At 39.6% G+C, this 24,347-nt stretch overlaps 1 protein-coding gene across 3 annotated transcripts in view; it reads right to left on the bottom strand.

The window, feature by feature from the left end:
* The window catches only part of PPP2R3A (protein phosphatase 2 regulatory subunit B''alpha), a 121,295-nt gene extending 97,173 nt beyond the window's left edge, over positions 1-24,122 (bottom strand). Inside the window, exon 1 of one of the 3 annotated variants that reach the window (XM_081160343.1) lies at positions 23,928-24,122. The gene's annotated coding sequence lies outside the window, so the exon portion shown is untranslated. Of the gene's footprint in view, positions 1-3,410; positions 3,517-23,135; positions 23,800-23,927 lie in introns of those variants that run through there. The other 2 variants (XM_081160344.1, XM_081160345.1) reach the window with 2 other exon arrangements.
* Between the last annotated feature and the right edge of the window lie 225 nt (positions 24,123-24,347).

Raw genomic sequence — 24,347 nt, forward strand, 5'->3', positions numbered from 1 at the left:
GAAGGCAGATCAGAGGCTTAAGTGACTAAGCAGTGATTACAAATCTATGAGCAGGATCTGTCTTTGATCTTTAAATCCTGTGCTTTTCTACAGACCTATAAAGCACAAATTCTGGCTGAAGCTAACAGATCTTAAATTTATTTTTACTAAGTAAATTATGTAGTTAAGAAAATAATTTACTCATTTATTTATATTAATTATCTAAAATGTTAAGGGTGTTATAGAAAATAAGCAAAGCTTGTCTTGTAAGGAACTTATGGGACAAAATAAATGAGACAAAAAAGAATAGATCAATTAATTTAACAGACATCTATCCTCCTCCTGGGCCTGATGGAGATCACATTCTAGTGACAGTAAATTTTTTTAAATCCTCACCCAAGGAGTGAGGATATTTTTTCCATTGATTTTTAGAGAGTGGAAGGGAGGGGGAAGGGGAAGAGAGAGAGAGAGACACATCCATGTGACGGATACATCAATTAGTTGCCTCCCATATGTGCCCCAGCTGGGGGCAGGGGTGGGGATGGGACCTGAAACCCAGGTATGTGCCCCTGACCGAAATCAAACCCATGACCCTCTGGTGCCCAGGCCGATGCTCTAGACACCGAGCCACGCTGATCAGGGCAACAGTTACTTTTAGAACATAATTTTTACATCCTTTTGGTACATGAGGCTCTTCAAAGCCAACGGGCAATTCTAGAAAATGACCAGGAAATTGGTGTAAAATCAACAGAGCGCGGGCCAAGAGAAAACTTGCTTGAATGGGATGATAAGAGAATGAGAAAAAAATTTAAAAGGATGGCATTGATGCCAGAAAGCTAGGGAGGGGCCTGGAATTGCCTTCAATGCAGCCTGGATTTGACAGATCAAAGTTATTCCTTTTTTAAATCTTCATATAAAAGTAATGACTGTAGAAATAAGACATGCCTGCTAGGGGTAGGGGGGAGAGGAGCAAAGATCACATCTAGAGACAGTATCAATGTGAACATTTTGTAAATGTCCTTTCTGGCTTTAATATACATACACAGACCTGGGGATTTTTGTGAATATTTACCTTTTTTAAGAAACGTGAGGTTTAATTACAGTTTATTACCTTCTTTTTCTACTTTCCATGAAAATAAAAATCGATATGTCTTATATAGATTGTGCTGGATATACCAAATTTACTTATTCAATTCTCTACAAAGGCACATTAGGCTGTATGATAAGTTGCAGAGAGGAAGCAAGCAACAAGCAAATGATAAAACTGACTTTAGCTGTGGTAGCATTTTCAATATTCTAAAGGTGGAAAGAGGTAAGACATGTGGAAGCTCTTGAGATTTTAGTGTTCCAGACATAAGATGAATAATGTCTGAATCTGGAATTCTTTGTGGATGAAGAGGAATTTCCAAAAGGGAAACAAAAAAGACTGCAACCCAACACACACTAAAGATGAAGTAATTTCAAATCTTCACATCTGCAGAACAGATAGAATGTCAAAGAAAGCACTCAGACAACTAAAAACAGTGGGTGGACTGCCAGGGAAAAACCAAGTGTCATTCTAGTGATAATCCACAACCACAGCTTTCCAAGATGTGACAGAGATCCCCAAACTGTACTCTAACAGAAAGTGCACTGAGCCTTTCTTGAGAGATGCTAGGTGGCCCTGAAGACTTCATGTGTCCTCTCTGGGCCTCTGTCCTTTGGCCTGACTCTGTGAGTTATAAACTGTGCTTGTCAGAGTTCCCTTGGAAGCTGCCAATACTAGGCATTTCCCACTGCAACCAAAATAGCTCTGCTTTTATCTGTTTTATATATTAGATCTCCAAAAAATATTTTATTTGAAAAAACAGTTTAACAGCTAAAAAATAATCTTAAAATCACAGGATTAAAAAAAAATACCATTCACCCTTCAGATTACTTGTTAACCAGAAAGGTAAAAATGTAAATTTATAATGGAGCGATCTGAAAGTCACCACCTTAACACCTTAGCTAAACAATCAAATACTATGTACCTCTTGATATGATGCAATATGAAGATTGAAGTACCTCTTATGGAGGTACTTCAAAAATATTTAGCTTTAATCAATCTTTTAAAGCTAATGGCCAGATGCAGGAAAAACAGGCAATAGAGAATTAAGTTAAACAATACCATGAGGAAACAGATAAATTCATGATATGGATCATTCTATAAGACAATTAACCTGGTCTCTTCAAAAAGACAGTATCGTGAGGGAAAATTGTGAGTACGTTGTGGGGAAGAAATGGAAGGAACACAAACTATAAAGGCTCTGAGGTGGAAGCATGTCTTGAATGTTTTAGCAAGAGTGGGAATGGCAGTGTGACTAGACTTTTATTTTGACTGAGATGAGAAGCTACTGAAGAATTGTGAACAGAGAAATGACATGATATGAATTAATTTTTAACAAGATCATTCTGGTTGCTGTGATGAGAACAGACTACAGGAAACCAGAGTGGAAGCAGGGAGACGAAATTTGCCTGAAATAATCCAGGCAAAAAATGATGCTGGTTTTGATCAGGCAGTAGCAGGGTAAGGATAGGAAGTTGTTAGATTCTGGATATACTATATTTTGAAACAAGAGCCAATGGGAAAAATGTGTGGGTTTTGTAGAAAAGAGGGAAGTCAAGGATGAATCTAAGGGTAGGTTTATAAAAAAATCACTGTTTTGTTTTTTGCTTGAACAACTGGAAGGAGACAATTGATATGAATCAAGACTGGGAAGATAGCAGGAAGAACAGATTTATTGGTGGCCGAGGAAGTGGTGGCGCCAAGGGATGAGATCACCAAGGGAGGGAAAACAGAAAGAGAAAGATATAGAAATATTTATTTTATAATAAATCTTATTCTGTAGGATTCTATAGAAATCTGTATTTCTGTAAAGGAATACAATAAGAAACATGCAAAGGCCGAGCCAGGGTACTCTAACACCCAGAGTAGTGTTGTCTAATGGAACTTCCTGTGATGATGAAATATTTATGTATCTGTGCCATTCAATAGGTAGCCACTATCCACATGTGGCTATTAAGAACTTGAAATATGGCAATTGCAACTGAATTAAACGAAAATTTAATTAAATAGCTATGTGTAGCTAGTGACTATAGTATTGTACAGATCTAGAGTGCAGATCTAGAGTTTGGGGAAGGAAAGAAGAATCAGCAGAGGAGGGTGAAAAGAAGTAGCCAGAGAGGGAGGAACTGTGAGACAATTCTCTCATGTTTCTGCACATATTGCAAGTGAGGCACTGACTCACTTGACAGACAGTGATATATGACATATTTATGATATGATATGCTAGTTCTGGACTATCTTTTCAAGAATGTTTGTAAAGCGCCCTGCTGGAGTGGCTCAGTTGGTTGAGCACTGTCCCGTGTACTGAAAGGTTGCTGGTTTGATTCCTGGTAAGGGCACATACCTGGGTTGCAGGTTTGATCCCCAGTCGGGAAGCTTACAGAAGGCAACTGATGGATGTTTCTCTCTCACATCGATGTTTTCTCTCTCTCCTTTCCTCTAAGTATGTCCTTGAGTGAGAATTACAAAAACAAAATAAAATAATGTTTGTATACCGTCATGGTTCAGTATAATAAAGATAATGTTTCCCTCTGGAACAAAGAGAAGGCATGCTTACTGCCCATTATAAAAGGTCTGGGTTCTCTCAGACGGGTTCCTTTCTAATAAAACCATCCACCTTGTGTGCAAGTATAAACTGACTCCCTTCACACGGTCTTGATGGTAACTGGACTCATGAGAACCAGTACAAAAACACTGCTAATATGGATACTGCTACTGCTGTAGGCAATAAATTGTCTTTTTTCCCCTGATCCAGGAGTCTTGTATCTTCCACCATCATACATGAAACTGTGGCAAGTTAACTTGTTAGCTTACAAAAAAAGTAAAATCTTAGATCTTTTATAGCTCTTGACATGTACCTTAGAAGCCAAGTGAAGAAGCTATCTTAAGGAGGAGGGAGTAATCAACTCTGCTCCTGAATGCTAAGTAAAATAAGTACTGAGAAGTGACAGATGTAGACATGACTGGTAACTGATAAGAGTGATTTTAACGGAACTGTGGGGGCAGAAATCTGACTGGATTGAGTATGAAAAAGAATGGGAAGAGAAATAGCAACAGAATGCAGACAACTCTTTCAAGAAGTTTTGCTGTGAAGTTTCAGTGAAATAAGGCAACAGGTAGAAGAGAAAGTGAAGTCAAGGAGGATTATTTATAAGACTGGAAAAAATGAAAGAATATTTTCACATATAAGACAATGAGTCAGAAGAGGGGAAAACTGATCAAAGAGAAAAGATTATAAAGCACTTAGAGAGGTTAGTTCTTTTACAGTAACAGGACAGAAATCACAGTACATGCATACCACTGCAGGTCGTGGGTAGCTGAGGCAGTGATAGCTCGTGAAAGCTCTTTTTTTCCTAGTTCCTTTTATGAAAGGGAAGAGGGGGGAGGAGATGGTGAATATGTGAAGAGAATGAAGGCATGCAACAGTCATCTGGGGGGAGATGAAACAGAGAAAATGACTGGGGAAATCTAGTATGATTGCCAGGCAACATTACGGGTCTACTTTAGGTTGTATCATTAAATTAAGGTAAGCTCAGCAGTATGGTTTTACAGGCATGAGACAGGCAAAGAATTGGATTTAATCAGTACTGTGGTTTAGCCAGGAACGGATGCTGAAGTGAGAGCGGGGCAAAGGAATTAATGATGTATACGTAGAAGATACTGACTGATGGTGGTATGTATCTAAGCCTCTATCTCATCTTCTGAAATCCTAACCCTTCCACTGAGCCCTGTGGGACTCATCGGTAGGTATCAGCAAAATCCCCACATCCTGGACCTCTTTTCTGAAGTCTTCTTTAACTTCCTTTAAGCTTCCTACTTAAATGGAAACTGGGCTCTCCCCTGAGGATGCTGCTTTCCCTGCAGCCCCTTAGATGATGATTCTTTTTCTCCTCCATACCTTTCAAATAAGAGGCCTGGTAGGTGTCTTCTTGTTCCTCATTGCTACTTCCAGCCCATTTTCCCTCTGGCCTCTCCAAAAATTCCCTGCTTTGAGTCACATATCATTAGACTCTATCACCCACTATCCTTCATTATTGCAGTATTTAAATCTCACTAAGGTCAATTTCTTTCACTCCTTGATGACTGTAGCTTTTGGCTCACTGTCACTTCAACACTATTTCTGTTACAACTGTTACTGATTTCAACATCCAAATAAAAAATCCATCTGATATCCTGGCCTCTTAGTTTCTTGACGTTTTCTCCACAATGAAAATTATGTTGATCTTGTTTTCTACCCTGTCTCAGCCACTTTCTCCCATGACCATACCCTAACCTTTTGGAACACCTAAAGTGTATTTTAATAACCATATATCTGAAGGAGTATCATTTATAAAAATGGACTGGTGAGTTCAAAGTAAGATCACCCCTCTGTAGGTCTCCACTGGCAGAGTCAAGGGAATGGTCATACATCAGGGGTGAGACCACCTTCTTCAGGAATTCATGCTACTACTATCATCAACAGATAATGAAAGAGAACAAGAAAGGGAGAACTAGGCACGCTTCCTCTTTGAAGCCTCTTCGCTTGGGCTTATATTCCTTTCATGGGTGGTGGTGTATAGGTAGGTGAAGGGCTGGGATCCCTCTTGTATTGGGCTCTCAAAGGGAAGATTAATATTACTGCACCAACATTTTTAAAGTAGATGCTGGTTATTGTGCTGATGACTTAAGTGCCTTATTTAATTCTTATGCTGACATTGAGATTAGTGTTATCTCCATTTCGCAGATGAAGAAGCTGGGGTTAAGAGAAGTTTAAAAAACAAACAAATATTGATCATATTACAAGCGTAGAAAGAGAAAAACTGATCTGAGCCCGGGTAACATCAAAACCCCTCTGTCCTATACCATGTCCCTATTAAAGCTAAAGAAGCTGGGCTAAGTCAGTACCTGAGTCCCTGCCATAATCCCAGAAGTTTTAATTTCTAGGGAAGGAACTCTCTCAAAGTCTTAGTAGGCATAAGAAAGAGAAAGGAAGGACAGAGGGAAGAATGAAAGGATGGACGGATGGGAGGGAGGGAGGGAGGGAGGGAGGGAGGGAGGGAGGGAGGGAGGGAGGGAGGGAAAAAAGGAATTAAGAAATCTATAGAACACTGAAGTCAATGCAGTAACCTGGGTAGAAAGAACAAAAAGTTTTTTACCTCCAATTTTGTTTTTCAGAAGGCCTGAAAACCTAACAAATTTATTAGTGAGTAATGAAACTGTAACACAAAAAATAGCCATATAAAAGAAAATCATAACAAAGTTAATGGAGTAAAATTTTAAATTACACTTTTAAAAAGCAATAAATAATGTTAATGCTACTTCTGAACTTCAGACTATAAGAATATCACCAAACTTTATAAGCATAATTAAGACAATAAGTATGTCAACAATAAAACTGACTGTGACACAATTAAAAGCACACTCACAAATATCACCATATATAATAATAGAATTTTATAGAAGACATGGCAAAAGGCCAAGCATAAAGCTTAATTTTTTTTAGAACAAGTGACCTGTGAGATTAAATCAACAAAAGGAAATGAAAAATGCAGATGACTCTCAATGTGGAAAAATTGCAAATATCAAGGCAGGAAAAATAAATTAACATTAAAGGGAACATGAGATTTGATCTGGAGAAAACATATACAGTGGAACCTTGGTTCTCGAACTTAATTTGTTCCAAGGGGCTGTTCGAGAAGTGATTCGTTAGAAAACCGAATCATTTTTCCCCCATTAGAAATAATGTAAATTGAATTAATTTGTTCCAGATCCCCCAAATAATTCCATTTTATCCAGACCCCCCAAATAATTCCGTTTTAACCTTTCTTATATACAATACTTGTCTAATGTACTGTTTAATCTATAAACAAACACTTCCTTTCTTAAATTTATCAAACCACCCCCTACTAGCCTTAAAGGAATCACTTTCAGCACTGGTTCCAGGGGTCTCTTTCAGGAACAGCATGCAGCATCTTCCTTTTTTCACATATCACTGCCTCAGAAGTGCTGTCACTGGCTGACTGCTTTTCATTTATCCAAATCAACAACAGTTTTTCTACCTCTTCAGTTGCCTGTGATCAGTTTTTTCCACGCCCTTAGCAACATCAGCACTCTTGATGGCCTCTTTATGTTTAAAAATTGTTCTAATTGTTCATTTCACCAGCAACAAAAGCCAAACAAAATAAAACAAAACAAAAACAAACCAAACACACACACACACAAATATTCACAGCACAATTTCCTGGGATTTTAACAAGTAGGTTTAGCAATAAACTGACTTGAATTCTCTCCTTTGCAGCCTGAGAGATGCTTTTGGTCATGCTCATGTATCAGCCTAAAAGGGCTATGAGGTAGAGAACAGAACTGTTTGAGATGGTAAACGTTCGAGAATTGAGGTTTGACTGTAAATACAAAGATTATGTGCAAAGAACTTCTGAATAGAATAATTTTCATTACTCACAAAGTATTATTAAGCATTTATAGCACTGCAATAGTTTCTCAGGAAGGTGGGTAATGGGATTCAGGTGGCAGTGTCATGGATCAGGGAAGCAGAGCAGAGATGAATCAGAAAGCCACTGCAATGTACTCACCCTCATATCCACATGTCCAGTGCACAGCATAAAATAGAAATTCAACAATATTTTCTAAATGTATGAACTGTCAGATGCTGTGGAATACCCCCAGAATTCAACTGGGGCAGGGGAACAGGGCAAAAGCCCAATGGAAATATCTCCAGGTAAGGAAACACAGATTATTTTTAGCTGATAACCTTCACAGTTTTCATGTGCTCCTCTAGGTTTCAAATGTGTCCCTCAACAGAACCCACTGCTTCCCCATTTCTTAGTTTCCATCTTGGGTACAGCTTTGGTATCTTATTTCTTGGCCCCATTGATCGCCTCTATTTAATCAACTTGACATATCTCAGGTGGGGTCTTATCACAATTAAGATAATTAGTTCATTTTTGCACTGATCCAGAGAATCTCTGAGCTTGCTCACTGGAAGAGCCCATGAAGCATTTGTCTGTCTACAAGACAATTTCAGGCAAAAGGTTCTGGTGCTGTTGGCTCAAGAGTAGAACCTATCTAAATGAAACAACCCTTGGGGCACAAATCTGAATTACCACCTCTAGTGGGGCTTTGTGGCACAATTTTGGTGAAAAACTGTCATTCACTACCAAGACAGAAGTGTTGGAGAGGAGGAGAGAGCTAGGGAAGAGAATGCTGAGATCAGACATGAAAGCAGAGTTGAGAAAAAGGTTCAACTACAAGAAGCTAACTAGGGAGACATGATGAGGGTCCAAACCAAAAAGCCGAAGACAGTAAGGAAATTGAGCCCAGCAAGCCTGCCTCACTAACCTATGACTGTCGTTCAGCCTCAAGTACCCCGAGGGGTATGAGGAGAACCCTGAGACACTCCCAAAGTTCTTCAGTCAGCTGTCATTTTACATGTACGACTGAAGAATCCCTATATTCTGCAGATGAGGCCCAGCAAGGGTTTATTTATTATTAATTTCTTACTGTTTAGACAGACAACCTGATAGCCTGGTACATACACAACCTAAGTACCTTACTGGGGCAAAAAATCTTTTCACAAGGTACTTGTTAGATGTTTGGAAGTCCATAAAAATGAATGAAATGGCCATATGCCATATTTGCAGGCCACACCCAGAATAAACTCAGTAAGACCTGACAATCCTATCTCTGAAATCTCTCTCAATTTTCACCACTTCTCATTACCTCCACTGCTAAAATCCTGGCGAAAATGATCATCCTCTACCACCTACTCTACTGTCATAGCCTTCTAAACTGGTCTCTCTGTTTCCACTCTTGCCTCTACATATTCCAGTCATTCTCTAAACAGCATAACCAGAGTAATATATAAGGTGGGGCAAAAGTAGGTCTACAGTTGTTCATATGGAAAATAATACAATAATAATACAAGAATAAATTGTGTTTCATGTACTCACAACTGTAAAAATATGTTTGCTTCACCCTGTAAATTAGAGCACATTGCTCTCCTGTTTCAGATGTTCTAATGGTCACCCACTCCATTTTGAACAACACTTAAACTCCTTCCCTAACATAGCTCCAGAATTTGCTTACCACCTTCCTTACTTCATCTTGCACTGCTTTCCCCCTGGCCTTTTTTTTTTGGTTCCTCCAACAGCCTCTTCCTCTCCCTTGACCAAGGTCCCAGCTCATTATTCTCTTTCCCATTATAAGTGCCAGTACAGCACTTACCAGTATCTGAAATTGTTTTATTTATAGTTTACACGGTTACAGTATTTATCCCTATAATGTATGCTCCATGAAGGCAAGGATCTTGTTTTGCCTCATTTGCCACTGTATCCCAACACCAGAACAGAGCCTGGCATAGGAGGAAGCACTTAATTAAAGGAAGAGAAGGAAGAAGGGAGGGGAGCAATTTACTAATATACTATCCTTTATGTTTGTTAGTCAATACCTTGAATAGGAAAAAATTCACTATTTATTACCAGTTTAAGGAGGGACTGACTGACTCCATCTAGGATGATTGGCACTCTTAGACATTTCTCATAACTGCTCAGCTTAATCAGCATTTTACCTGATGAAAAGGTTTAACATATGCTTTGAACCTAAGACAAGCACTCCTGGCCCCCATCACAAATGCTGTAGTACTGAGAGGCAAAGTACAGAAGATAATCCACTAGAGCTGCATGACTCAGTACTCTCTCCCAACACACACACATTGAGAAAGACTGCAAACAAGAGCTCAGTTATGCGTATACTATAGCTAGGTAAGTTCTTTTATAAAAGTCTAATCAAATAGACCTGTGGCTCACCTCTGTACCACTCTGATCCCCAAACTTAGCTTATCGATGTTCAAATTCCTGGAGAATGCATACCCAGGCATTTAGGTACTAAAGCATCTCAGAGCATTTTGTCAGCCAGGCCTTGGTCCTTTAAGAAAAGGGACTCAGCCATACTGATAACTGGAGACCATTAAAGCTTTTGCTGATACACTGTTACCCATCCCTAATGACACCCCTCTTTATGAGTGCCCCTGTTACTATTTATCTGTGCTATGCATGAAGGACTCACGACAAACCAAGCCTCACTATGTGCGGAGTTGGAGGACTAGGACATTTGAACGTCAACAGTTACAAACATAGGTGAGCTGAACATAACGTAATGGAGATTTCCCAGGGTGGTTTGTCATCACCTAAACAGACTTTTATCATGAATGTGTAGCTGTCTATTAAAGGGAAACAGATTCTGGCCCAAGGTATCTATACCAGATAGATATTATAGTACAGATCTTATGAAAATTTTTGGTTATATTCCTAAAGTTAGTCATTTACTTCATCTCACCTCCTAAGACTACCATTCCTGCTGGGTGGGAATCATCTGTAAAGATTACTGGGGCAACAAAGCTGCCTAGGGCTACAGAATGGACAGTGGTTCATGTAAACTGACCCAATCTTCCTTTCCTATTACACTCTTACCATCTTTTTTTGGGAGGGTGGGGGAGATATACATATTTTATACTCCCATCTTTCTTTCTTTCCCCCCAGAGCTCAGGGTACCAATTAATTCCTTTTCAAACAAATCTTTCTAAACAAGTAATGTCATCCTAGCTGGTCTGGCTCAGCGGTTAGAGTGTCGGCCTGCAGACTGAAGGGTCCCGGGTTTGATTCAGGCCAAGGGCATGTACCTCGGTTGCAGGCTCAATGTGTCTCTCTCACATCAATGTTTCTCTCTCTCTCTCTTTCTCTCCCTTCCACTCTCTCTGAAAAGCAATGGAAAAAATATCCTTGGGTGAGGATTAAAAATAATAATATAAAAAATAAACAAGTAATGTCACTATTTCTTACAGACCAGCTTTGTCTACAGGCTAGATGGGACAACTTCATGTGTTACATGCTTTCTAATCCCTGCTCATATCTGCTTGGGTTAGTAACTCAAGCAAGGTAGGCCAATAGTATTTTCTCTTCTGGGGATTTGGAATTGAAGTGCTAAAACATTGTCAGTTAGCTGAAAACTCTGGGTCTTAAAGGTCCTACAGATCTGATGGCTGAAGCCACTGTTTTGGGGCACCCATGCTAAGCAACACGACAGGAGAAAATGTGTTAAGAAAATACAGCAGATGAGAGAGAGAGAGGGAGGGAAGGAAAGAGGGAGATATATGTTCAGTTTCCATGATGGCTGGGTTCACTTAGTAAAATTGGAGTGAACTGATGTGCTCTATTTTTACTATAAACAACCTTTTTACCTGTATATTTTTAAGTGGATGTTTATTCCTTAAAACCAATAAATTTCTATGACATACAAAAATAAACACCTTCACTGATAGTCTCTCCATCAGTTTTTCTTTAAGCTCTTGCTTTCATAATACTGTACCTCCTTCCCTCTTTTGGTCTCTCATTCCATCTTAGTAGCAGAAACATCTTAATCATATGTAATGGATACTTACCATGATTTTTTAGCTGTCCATTTCTTTGCGACATTCTAAGCTTTGATTATAATGAGGGTAGGAGGAGCAGTACATGTGCCCATCTGCCTACATTTAAGACCAAAGCAACAACATAGATTGAAAGGAGGGAAATTATACCTTTTTCAAAGTGAGTAGAAATGCTGTGCTTGTTAGTTAAAGGGCCCCATCATATGACAAATCCTGTCCCTACACTCTGACGATGGTAACATATCTTTTCCAGGCTGGCCATTCTGGATCCAGGCCTAATCTGACAACAATCAGTATAATTTCAGTAATCAGGCTAAAAATGGATCAGTGTTTCCCAATCTTTTTGACTAATAAACCTTTTAAAAAGTAATATTGCAAAACTCCTTAGGAATATTTGAAATCATCTAAAAATTCTTTTATGACACATGATAAAGCAATTTCAAGTAAAAATATTTTATCTTAGATCAGCATATTATTAAAGATTTATTATAAGGTTAATGTGGCAGTTTTTAATTAAACTGATAGTATTTAAAAACAAATTTTGATTTCCACTCACAGTAGATGAACTGTTTTATTATGTAATGAAATTCATGTTATTAAAACAATATTGAGAAATGAGGAGTTCCAGCTAAGTTACTTTTCCAGAAGAATTTAATTTCGATTTACCCCCATAAGTCCTGGAACTTTTAAATGTTTTAAACATTTTAATGAAACCATGTTATATAATGTACACTATCTTCTCAAACAGAACATATTGCACAAACTGGGCATTGTTATTAGTGACTCAGGATCATTATTACAAATATCCATTATTATAACAATTGCTTAAAAACTGTGAAGTCTGTAAAACTGTCTGATTCTATATTCAATGCTTCAGCCAGCTGTGTTTTTATGGTACTGCAGTTCCTTTTTGTGTTTTGTTTAAATAATTTTCCTGTTTCTCCCTTGCTGTCTGGTAACTTTTATTAACAGTACCATTACTTTTTCTACTTCCCACTTTCAATAAACTCTGGGAAAGCATGGGGGGGGGGGAATCTACTGATGTAAATGTTTATCTCATGTGAAAAATACCTTCACAGCAACATTCAGATACATTTTATCAAATATTTGGATATCATGGCTTTACCAAAGTTGATGTATAAAATTAGTCAACACACCCAGCAATTCCACTCCCAGGTATACAGTATATCCAAGAGAACTAAAAACATATGTCCACATATACCAACTATACTTAAGTGCTCACAGCAGCATCATTTATAATAGCCAAGAGATGGAAACAACCCAAGTGTCCATCAACTGATGAATGGTAAACAGAATGTAATATATACATGGATTATTACTCAGCCATAAAAAAGAATGAACTGATACACAGTACAGCACAGATGAAACCTTAAAAGCATTATGTGAAGTAAAAGAAGCTAGACAGAAAAGGCAGCATAGTATATGATTCCATTTATATGAAAGTTGTGGAATAGGCAAATCTATAGAGAGGGAAAGTAGATTAGTGACTGCAAAGGGCTGGGGAGAGAGGGAAATGAAGAATAACTGCTAATGGGCATGGGGGTTTTTTTTGGGTGGTGAAAATGTTCTGAAATTAAATGGTGGTGGTGGTGACGGCTGCACAAATCTGTGAATATTCTAAAGAATTTTATGGTATGTGAATTATATCTCAAAAAATCTGTTAATTAAAATCATGTTACTTAAAACCATCAAAATATTAAAAGATGGATTTACAACAAACTGTATTAAATTATAAGGTGGACTTACAGCCAAATGTATATTGAAATATAGTCTGTAGGCTGACATTTAATTTGTATTATAGTATCCAAAATAAACAAACTGCTTTTATAACCTGATACTTAAAATTCTTCCATTTTGAGTTTATAAAAATCAAGTGCTTATTTTGATAATTTGGAGATTTAGTTTTTAAATGTCAAGGTAGAAGAAATAATTTCATGCTGCTCTTTAGGAGAACCCCTCAGCAAATGATACACTGTAGATCTTTATTATCAATAAATGAAAACCCAAATTGGATAGAATAACCCTATATAATTTTTTCATATTTTCAAGTGTTTAAAGATTTATTTTTTAGAATTTAAATACCTAAAGCAGAGTGTGATCAATTGTAGTAAAATAAATATCCAGCTGTGTACAAAACCAGTTGCATAGTAAGTTGAAAATGTATTCTTTTTTAGAACAAACCTCTTATTTAATACCACATGAAGTCTTTAAATTGACAATCCATTTTAGAAATGAAAGCATCTTCATTTGAATAGGCCCCTTATATATTTCATGAGATTCAACAGAGTATCTTTACCTTGCTATTTGTATTTCGCGAACCAATCTGAAATTACTTCTCTAGAGTGACCTTAAGAATAGTAAATTTGACAGCAGGCAATAAAAGCAAAAATACACGAATGGGATGACATCAAACTAAAAGGCTCTGTACAGCAAAGGAAACCATCAACACAAGGAAAAGACAATCTATAGAACGGGAGTAAATATTTTCAAATCATATATCTGATAGGAGGTTAATATCCAAAATATATAGAGCACTCATACAAATCAAAAGCAAAAAACTCCCAAACAATCCAACTACAAAATGGAAAGAGGATCTGAACAGAAATTTTTTCCAAGGAGATATACAGATAGCCAACAGATACATGAGAAGGTGCTCACCATCACTAATCAGGGAAATGCAAATCAAAACCACAATGAGATACTTATCACCTCACACCCATTAGAACAGCTGCTACCAAAAAACAAAAGATAAGTGCTGGTGAGGTTGTGGACAAAAGGGAACCCTTGTACCCTATTGGTGGGAATGTAAAGGGAATCCTTGTGCACTATAGGTGCAGGCACCATAGAAAACAGTATAGATGCTAGGCTAGCATGGCTCATCAGCTGAGCATCAACCTATGATCCAGGAGACAGAGGTTCGATTCCGGGTCAGGGCACAAGCCCGGGGTTGCGGGCTCAATCCCCAGTAGGGGGCATGCAGGAGGCAGTTGATCAATGACTCTCTCATCATTGATGTTCTCCCTTCCTCTCTCTAAAGTCAATAAAGATATATTGAAAAGAAAAGAGTATAGAGGTTCCTCAAAAAGTTAAAAATAGAATTACCATATAATAAAGCAATTCCACTTCTGGGTATTTATACGAAGGAAATGAAAACACTAACTTGAAAAGATATCTACATCCCCATCTTTATTGAAACATATTTACAATAGCCAAGACATGGAAACAACATGCGTGCGCGCACACACACACACCAGACTATTATTCAGCCAAAAAATGGAAATCCTGCCATTTTTGACAACATGGGATAAACCTTGAGGGCATTATGATAAGTGAAATAAGTCAGACAGAGAAAAACAAATACTGCATTATCTTACTTATATGTAGAATCTGAAAAAACAACAAAAACACAACAACAACAAAACAAAACAAACTCATAGATACAGAGGACAGGTGGTTGCCAGAGGTGGGGGGGTGGGAGGTAAAATGGATGAAGGTGGTCAAAGGTACAAACTTCCAATTATAAAATAAAGTCCTGGAGATGTAGTGTGGAGTAAAGGTCTGATTAGTGTGAACTGAAGAAAGACTGGTGGAAAGGAATTGGACTCAATGAATTAGACAACAGTAGAGAAGAACAGATTTAGAGGGGACTGCAGGGTCAAGGCACTGTATCTCTAATACTTAGTACTGTGCCGGTCACATAGTGATAACTCAATAAATATTTGCTGATTGAACTAAGTGAGGTCACTAGCTACTGAATGAGAAAACAGTCTTAGTTCTAGAGGTTTAACAGCTGGTACAATGAAATGTGAGGATTCTTGATCCAATAAAAAGAACTGCCTTGATTCTCCTACTCTGCCTAAAAACACGTTAGTCTTGAAAACTATGCCTTACACACCTAGAATAGATAACCCCAAATTTGAGTATAGAAATAGCAACAGAATTTGACAAACATATGCCCTACAAGAAAATATACTTTTAATTCTGGATGGGTACAACTTCTGCAATTACCTCTTGCATCTGGGGCCCTGTGACTTTGTACCCAGGGGTACAGCAGGGATCCCAGTCCTCTAGTTTGTCATGACTCACTATGCACTAAAATGGAAGATTTTTGGTGGTTGCTGAAGGACACTAACTTACAGGTGCTTTGTACAAATGAAAGCTATCTGTGGCAAACAATAATGATCACAAATATTTTATTGATTTATACTTTTCAAAGTGATTACACATACACCCTCTCTTTCTAATCTCACAACTCTGTGAGGTATTTTTATCACTTTCATTTCACAAAAGAGAAAACTCAGAATCTGAGACTTGCATAAAAACACACATTTCTTTCAACAAATGGTACTAAGACAACTGGATAGTCACATGCAAAAGAAGGGAGTTGGACCCTTACTTTACACACAAAAATTAACTCAAAATGGATCAAAGACCTAAATGTAAGAATTAAAGGTGTTAAATAACTCTTAGAAGAAAACATAGTGGTAAACTGACATGACCTTGGATTTGGCAATGATTCTTAGATACGGTACCCCAAATATAAGCAACAACAACAACAAAAACATAAATTAGACTATTAGAATTAAAAGCTTTGTGTAAAGGACACTATCAAGAAAGTGAAAAAGCAGCCTATGGTATGGAAGAAAATATTTGCAAATCATGTATCTAATAATAAGGGTCTACTATTCAGAATATATAAAGAACTCTTACAACTACTTGACAACCAAAAGACAAACAGCCCAATCGAAAAATGGGCAGCCCAGTCTGTGTGGCTCAGTTGGCTGTCATCCTGTGCACAGGGAGGTCACTAGTTAAATTCCCGGTCAGGACACATGCCAGGGTTGAGGGCTTGATCCCCAATAAGAGAGGCAAGAGGCAGCCTTTCCCTCATCGATGCAATGCTTCTTTATCTTCCTCCCTCTCCCTTCCTCTCTTTGAAATCAATAACTTTTTTTTTTTTAATGGGCAAGGGACTTGAATACACATTTCTCCAAAGATATAAAATGGCCAACAAGCACATGAAAAGATGTTCAACATCATCAGTCATTAGGGAAATGCAAATCAAATTCACAATGGGATATTACTTCACATCCACTAGGATGGCTATAACCCAAAACAAACAAACAAACAAAACCAGAAAATAACAAGTGTTGTTGAGGATGTAGGGAAATTGGAACTTTTGAATATTTCTAGTGGAAATGTAAAATGGTACAGCTGCTGTGTAAAAGTTTGGTGGTTCCTCAAAAAGTTAAACATAGAATTACTGTGACCCAGCAATTTCCACTCATAGGTGTATAGACAAAATAAATGAAACTGGTATTCAAGCAAAAGCTTGTACACATATGTACACTATTTACAATTGCCAAAAGGTGTAAACAACCCAAATGTCCATCTTCTGATTAGTGGATAAACAAATGTGGTATATTCATACAGTGGAATTATTATTCAAAGAAAAGAACACATGCTATAGCATGAATGAACCTTATAAATATTATGCTAAATGAAAGAAGCCAGACACAGAAAGTCACATATTGTGTGATCCCGTTTATATGAAACATCCAGAATAGGCAAACCCGTAGAAACAGAAAGCAGACTGGTGCTTCCCAGGGAATGCGGGGAGAGAAATGGGAGCTTCTGGATAAAGGGTTTCCTTTTGGGTAATAAAAATGTTATGGATTTAGATAATGGTGATGGTTGCCCTACACTGTGAATGTACTGAGTGTCACTGAATTATACACTTTATAATGGTTAATTTTATGTTATGTGAATTTTAACTCAATAAAAAATAAGTCACAGAACTCACACCTGAAAGATCAAGGTTTTGCATCCAAGAACTGACTGCAGTTCCATTCCCCACTCACTTACCTGTGTCCTCTACAAATATAAGCAGCTCTGGAACACCTTGGCAAGAACTTTTCCCTCCATCTACCACCATCCAGGCAAAGTACCTAAGTATATTTGTGATGGTGGAATTCCTACAATTGTCTAAGCATATGAGTTTCTAAACAAAATATTCTCTTTCTTATCACAGACTCCCAGTACAAACCTTTATAAACCAAGGTCTGCTATTCATGTCACAAAGTCATTCATCATAGAGCAGAAGTTAACCACCATCCACCTAACTGATGAACTGATGGCAGCTATGAAGGCTAGTCCCTCACAAGATGATACTCCTATCTGCAAAAAGTATAACAATGGGGCTTACCCCCTCAACTAATGAACACCATTCTTCACTAATCATCCTTGGCATTTTGCAACCCCTATGGTTTTTTGTTCTGCTGGTACATCACAACTCTTAGAAACATTAAGTGCAAAACTGACCTTTAAGCCTTCCTTTGCCAGGTTAAGGTCACCAAGAATGCAGAAATGCAAGAGACAGAATGGTAGTGGCCATCTACCTGCATGATAACCCACTTTAGGGGGTTTAACACAAGGTCTTCAAGGTAAAAGCATTCACACAACCTTTTGGAAACCAAAGTTTGTTCAGTGCTCTCTTCCCCTTCCCTCTGAGCTCAACGAGGTTCTACTCCTCAGTCTTCTGTCTATAACCTTTAATCACCATCAATGAAAAAGGTTTCAAAGTTTGAGAAGTTTTACATGCATGCAACTGGAAAACCAAGTTATAATATCAAGTTATTTGGGAAAAATACAGCTGCAAAAAGTACCCCTGGAAATCTGACAGCTAGATACATGTTCCCTGACACAGCCAAGTATTCCATTTTCAACATGCCAACAATCTGGTCTTTGTTCATCAGTTCAATGAGAGGATGATGTCAGGGTCACTGGAACCCAGATCACTACTGGCCTTTAGGAGCATTATAGCTTTCCATATAAGAAAGAGTCTAAGGGCCTAATTTCTAACATCTGAGACTCAAGAGTTCTGGCAAAACATCTCAGTGAAAAACACAAAGTCTCCAAAACAAATACAAGCAAGACCCCTCTGAAATGAGGGAGGGGGTAATCAGGCACCATTGGGTTACCTCCCTAAAAACTTAGAAGTGTCTGGGTAACCAACACACTCTGAGCACCTATCATAGAGACATGTAAGACACCTGTCTCTCCCTCACCACTCCTCCTTTCAGATAAACTTCTCAAAAGATTTTTCCAACATTTATCATTTCCATTTACTTACTTCTTACCCATCTCAATTTGGTTTTTGCCTCTTCCCATCTAAAATGGTTCTTGCTGAGTTCAAAGACCTCATCTTGCCAAATTCAACAGATCATTTTCAATTTACTTCTTTACTTGATGACGCCTACCTTTCTGAAATACTTTTTTCTTGCCTTTTATGACACATCTTAAATTGCAATTAGATTCTAAAATAAACACCGAAGGCAAAAATCAAGCATGGTTTAAATTACTCTTGAATATCCTTTAAATGGCTCATAAGTAAAGCATGCCTGTTTTTTGTGTACATAACACCACACAGTAAATGAACAGCATATAAATACAAAACAAACAGGGAGTATAGATGCAAAATAAAACTTCATTCTCTCTCATCTAATTAAAAACACCTTCAAGTAGATTGGGTTAGATTTGCATGCCTTAACTGCAAGCAAGGGGCAATGCCACTGTACTTTTCTGGCCACTTCTCATCCCTTTCCTGGGGCTGCTACCCTCCTTTACCCAACTTTGAAATCTTGAGCTCTTTTCTCTTCTTAATCTCTATCAACGGTTCTCAGTTTCCACTGCTCAGTGGAATTACCTGTGGAACTTTTAAAAATCCAAGGCTATAATTTGGAACAAGTAAACAGAAATAGAAATTTCTGGAGTGGGCTCCAGCATCATTATTTTTAAGTCATCCGATGTTTCCAATGTGCAGCCAAGATCAGAATCACTGTTTTATACTCTTTTCCAAGAGCAGGGACCACACAATTAAATGACTTCTGGGTCTGAGAAGTATATGAGCAAAGTTGGCCAAGCATAAGTTTTAGGGAGTGGTGGATTCTTTGGTGAACTAGAAAGCAACTGGAATCAGCTGTGACTTAGCTCCAATCAATTAGTGCCATATGGGAAAGTCAGAATAGTAGAGCCACATCTTCTCCTTTTTAAAGAAAAATCCCAAATCTGGATTTTCATGGGAAATCTTCAGATTTTAAATTATGGGCAACTAACTAAAAATTAAACAACAAAAACCACTATATTAGAAAAACAAAACACATCCGTAAGCCAGATTCAGCTGTGGGCTGCAGGTTTGCAACCCACTGCCCTTGGTAATTCCATCCACACCTTTCAATTTCCACCTAAAAATTGTGTCCCCAGTTCAGCCCACTCCTCTGCATTTGAATGATCAGATGCTTATATGACATTTCCACTTGAGAGTCTCACCAGTCTCAAAGTGAAATGTGATTTAAATCCACCTTAACACTACTTATCTTTCTAGTGTTCTTTGTCTCAGCTAACAACTCCACCATTCTCCTGGTTGGGTAAGCCAGAACACAGGGAGTCATCCTACACACTTATTTCTCCCTTTCACTGCTTGTGCCATATCTATCATCAAATTCTATCAGTTATGCCTAAATACATCTCCTGTATCCATCTACATCTCTCCATCTCCTCTGCTACCACCATAATTCCAGCTACCATCTTTTCTCCTCTACTTTTCCAGTGTATTTGTTGGCTCAGGCTGCTATAGCAAAATACCATAGACTGGGTGGCTTATACAACAGGAATTTATAGAATTTCCAGATCAATATACAGCAAGGTCAGTTTCTAGTGAGCACTCTCTTCTTGGCTTCTCACTGTGTGCTCACATGGCCTTTCCTCCCTCCTCTTCTTACAAGGTCACCAATTGATCAGATTAGGGTCCCAACCCGATGACCTCATTGAACCTTAATTACTTCCTAAGACTATCTCCAAATATAGTCACATTGGGGGTTAGGGATTCAAAATATCGATTTTGGGGGGAACACCATTCTACAGCACACAGTAACCTTAATTTAGGGTATGTTGTCTCCCACATTCACTGATTTCCTTCTAAATCCTTTTCTCTAATATGACCAGAGTGATCTTTTACAAGCACAAATATTAACAAATACGCGTGTGTACACATTTGACTCAACAATTCCACTTCTAGGAACCCATCTTACAAATATATTCACACACCTGAACTGGCACAAGCATAGTATTATTTGTTACAGTAAGTTATTGGAAACAATTTAAATGTTCATCAAAGAGTGGTTAACCTGTGGTATATCTATACAATGGAATATTACAGTCATTCAAAAGAATAAGGAAACTATATTGAAATAGAAAGATTTCCAAGACATTGTTCAGAGAACAAAACAAGAAACAGAACAGTGTGTACAGTATGCTACCATTTTTGTAAACGGGAGGAAAGAATATGCATTTGTTTGAATGCCCACAGAAAATGTCTAGACATATGCCTCCTAAATATATATCCTATATCCATCTACTTCTCTCCATCTCCTCTGCTATCACCTGAGTCCCAGCTGTTTGTTACAATAAGTTATTGGAAACTAGTAGCAGTGGTTATCCCTTTGGGAGGTGTAGGGAAAATGGCAGTTAGGGAGGAAGTAGGACCAATAAAGACATTCTGATTTAATGAGCTTGGAGAATGGACCAGGACTAGTATTAAGTTCTTCTTGTGATTCTAATGAGCAGGCTGAACTGAGAACTGCTGCTTGAGACAGCTTTCACTTACTTTCCCAGCTTCATTTTATATCATCCCGCACCTATCACTCTCCATGCTCCAGCTGCACTGGCCTCTAAGTTCCCAGAAAGGTCCTGTTCCTTTTGTGGGAGTGTGGTCCCTCTAAGCTTCACCTTATAACTTCTATTTATCCTCAAAGTCCAACTCACCTTAAAGTTTATTTCCAAAGGAAAATTTCCTAGTTTTCAAACTAGGTCAGGACCCCTGTTTTATGTAGTTAGAATATCCTGTACTTCTCCCAGAATTTATCACAATTGTCATGGGATAATTGTATCATTATACATACATGCATCTTTCATTCTTTGGACTGTAATGTCTAGGAGTGCAAAGACTACATCAGTTGTTTTACCACAGGATTCCCAGACCTAAATAGTGTCTAGCTGGCAAAGTAGTCCCTTCTTCAGGTATTTGTCAAATAAATGAATAAGACTGCTCCTACCCTCAAGCTTAGCATAGTAGATTAAATCAACACATAAGCAAATGAAGACAATGCAGTGTCACTGGTGTTAAGGTTGTAGTCTGTTTAGAGCAGTGGTTCTCTGGTGGGGTTAATCGGGGCCCTCCCAAGGGCAATGTCTGGAGGCATTTTTGACTGATACAACTGTGTGGGTTGTGTGACTATTTGTCACAACTGGTGGTGTGTGTGTGTGTGTGTGTGTAAAATACTGGTTTCCATTAAGTAGAGGTCAGGAATGCTGCTAAACATCCTATAATGCACAAGATAACCCACCACGACAATGAACTATCTGGTCCAAATGTCAACAGTACCAGGGACAAAAACCTCTAACTTAGAGAGACAATGATAATGCCCAAAAGGGTGATCAATTCTTCTCCGGGCAGTAGTTTTTGGGGGAGGGATGGAGCAGATGTCAAGAAATTTCAGAGGGTAAGTATACATAGCTTTAGCTGCATACTGAAAGGTGGCAAGGGCCATGGCCATGGAAACTGTCTGCCAGAGGTAATGAGGAGCCTCTGAAGAGTTTAAAAGCAGAATTATGGCTTGAACAGGTGCACCTTTAGTATCCCACACTCCAAAATTACTCATCAACTTTATTCCCTTCTTGCTGAAACAAAACTTTCATTCTCTTAGGGCAGCTGGTTTCAGCTAAACATTAAGGCCAAATTAATTCATCTTAGAATAGAGTCTGATAGCTCCTTCCACTCCAGAATGTTAAGCTGCATTTTAAAATATGCAAATACTTATGAATACAAATAAATCTTTAACTGCTTAATGTTCAGGTTGTTAATGGATAAAGCTATTTTTGAACCCCAACAACCAGGTTAGTCCCGGTAAAGTTCTCTGTTTTTAAAAGACTGCACTTTTGTTTCCCCTGTCCTCAATTTCTGAGCTCCCAGGTTTATTAAAAAGATCCCAGTTTTTCCCACAAGTATCTCATGTTATAAGTTAGTTCTCTGCCAGAGAGGATAGGAGAGCCATTTGGATAGAATCAATGTCAATAAATTGTATGTACAAATTAGGACTGGTCTACAGATTTTTAAAAGGCTTTCACTAACAGTCATGGATACTACTAAAAGGAATGAAAATGAGATAATTGTTAATGGCATCACCAAGAAAGAAAACTGTTTTACTACAACACAAGCCTGCTGCCTACTGCGCTGGATGCACATGCTCTGACCTAGTATGGCAATTCTTAGGGTCTCAGCACTGGGTGCTCTGTTTACAAGAAACTGAGGCCTGAAACTAATGAAGAACAAAGAGAAATGCCTGGAACCAAAGGTTTGGGGCTGTTTTCTACATAAATGATTTGAGAAGGGACACTTCCTCAGTTTTGGACGGCACCACAAATCACGTTTTGCTTACGTGTTAAGAATTTTTATTTCATGCTTTCAGACCATTTCCTAATAAGAAAATACCTTATAATTTACAAACAACAATTTACCCTCCCTTACATTTGCTCACCACTAAAAATGGATAAAATTTCCTTAAGCTTTACCAGAGTCGGAGGATTGAGAATAATATGAGCACAGCAGAGTTCAGATGCAACATCAACTACAAGCTGGGCCAGCTGGTTTCCATCGAGAGGTCTCCCAGGAGAAAGCCCCTCGGAGGCGGCGGCCGGGTCGGCGAGGGAGTGAGACCCACCGGGGCGGCCCGAGGACGGCCGAAGGGCTGGGCAGGGGGTCTGCCGGGCCTCCGGTTACCTTTGTTTCAGGTACTCCCACTCCCAGCCAGGCTGGGGATCCCGCCCAAGGCCCGGAGCTGGTGACACATCCTTCTTTGGCCAAGTCGGGCCGAGGTTGGGCAGGGGGCGGGGAAGGAAAATAAAGCCTCAGCGCCTAACGACGTGACTCTCAGTTCTTCCAAAACGTTGGCATTTGTTTCTCTGCCAAGCTTTCCGGTTAACAAGTTCCCGAGGGCTGCGCGGGCGAACTGGCCTAGGAGACCCGCAAGTGGGAGGGAGCAGGCCGTCCCCCGCCTTCTCTCCTCTGTGGGCGCCCCCGGGGCAAGCGGTTTCCACACCTCCCGGGCTGCCACGGCCCGGGACCGACCTGGGCGTGCGGACGCACCCGCACGGCCTCGAACCCCGACTTCCACAGCTCCGCCTGCCGAGCCAGTGCAGGGAGACCCGGCCGACCTCTCCTGCCAGGCCGGTCCCCGCCCCCAGGCTCCGGCCCCGCCCGCCCGGGCCTTCGCGTACCGCCCGCCCCCCGGCCCCGCTACAACCCTCCGGCCGGGCCCGCGGAGCTTGGGCTCCAGGCCGCGCGGCGGGCGTCCGGGCGCCTACCTTAGAGCCCGTGGCTCCTCCTGCGGCTGCCGCCTCGGCTCGCGGACGGCGCCTGCTGCCAAGGTTCCCGGCGGCGCGGGATATGGAGCTGCGAGTGTGGCGCGTGAGGAGCTGAGGCCCGAGCGCGCCCCGCCCAGCAGCCCCTCCGCCCCTCACTGCCCCTCGTCCCCACCCTCGGCTGGGGCCCGGCGCCCCGCCCCGCCCCGCCCGCCAGGCCCCGCCCCACCCACGGACCCCGGCCAGGAAGGGGGCCGCCAGGGGCGCCGCGAGAGCCGCAGCAGCCGCTGCAGATGCAGTCCCGTTTGGCGGCTCCGCGGGGACGCTCTTCGTAATACTTACTGTTATTTGGAGATGCGAGTCTCTCGGATTTGTTATTACTCTGGTTGTTATTATCATTATCATTATTGTTATTGTCATTGA

The sequence above is a fragment of the Miniopterus schreibersii genome (genome assembly GCF_964146895.1).
Source record: "Miniopterus schreibersii genome assembly, chromosome: 15".
Taxonomy (NCBI): domain Eukaryota; kingdom Metazoa; phylum Chordata; class Mammalia; order Chiroptera; family Miniopteridae; genus Miniopterus; species Miniopterus schreibersii.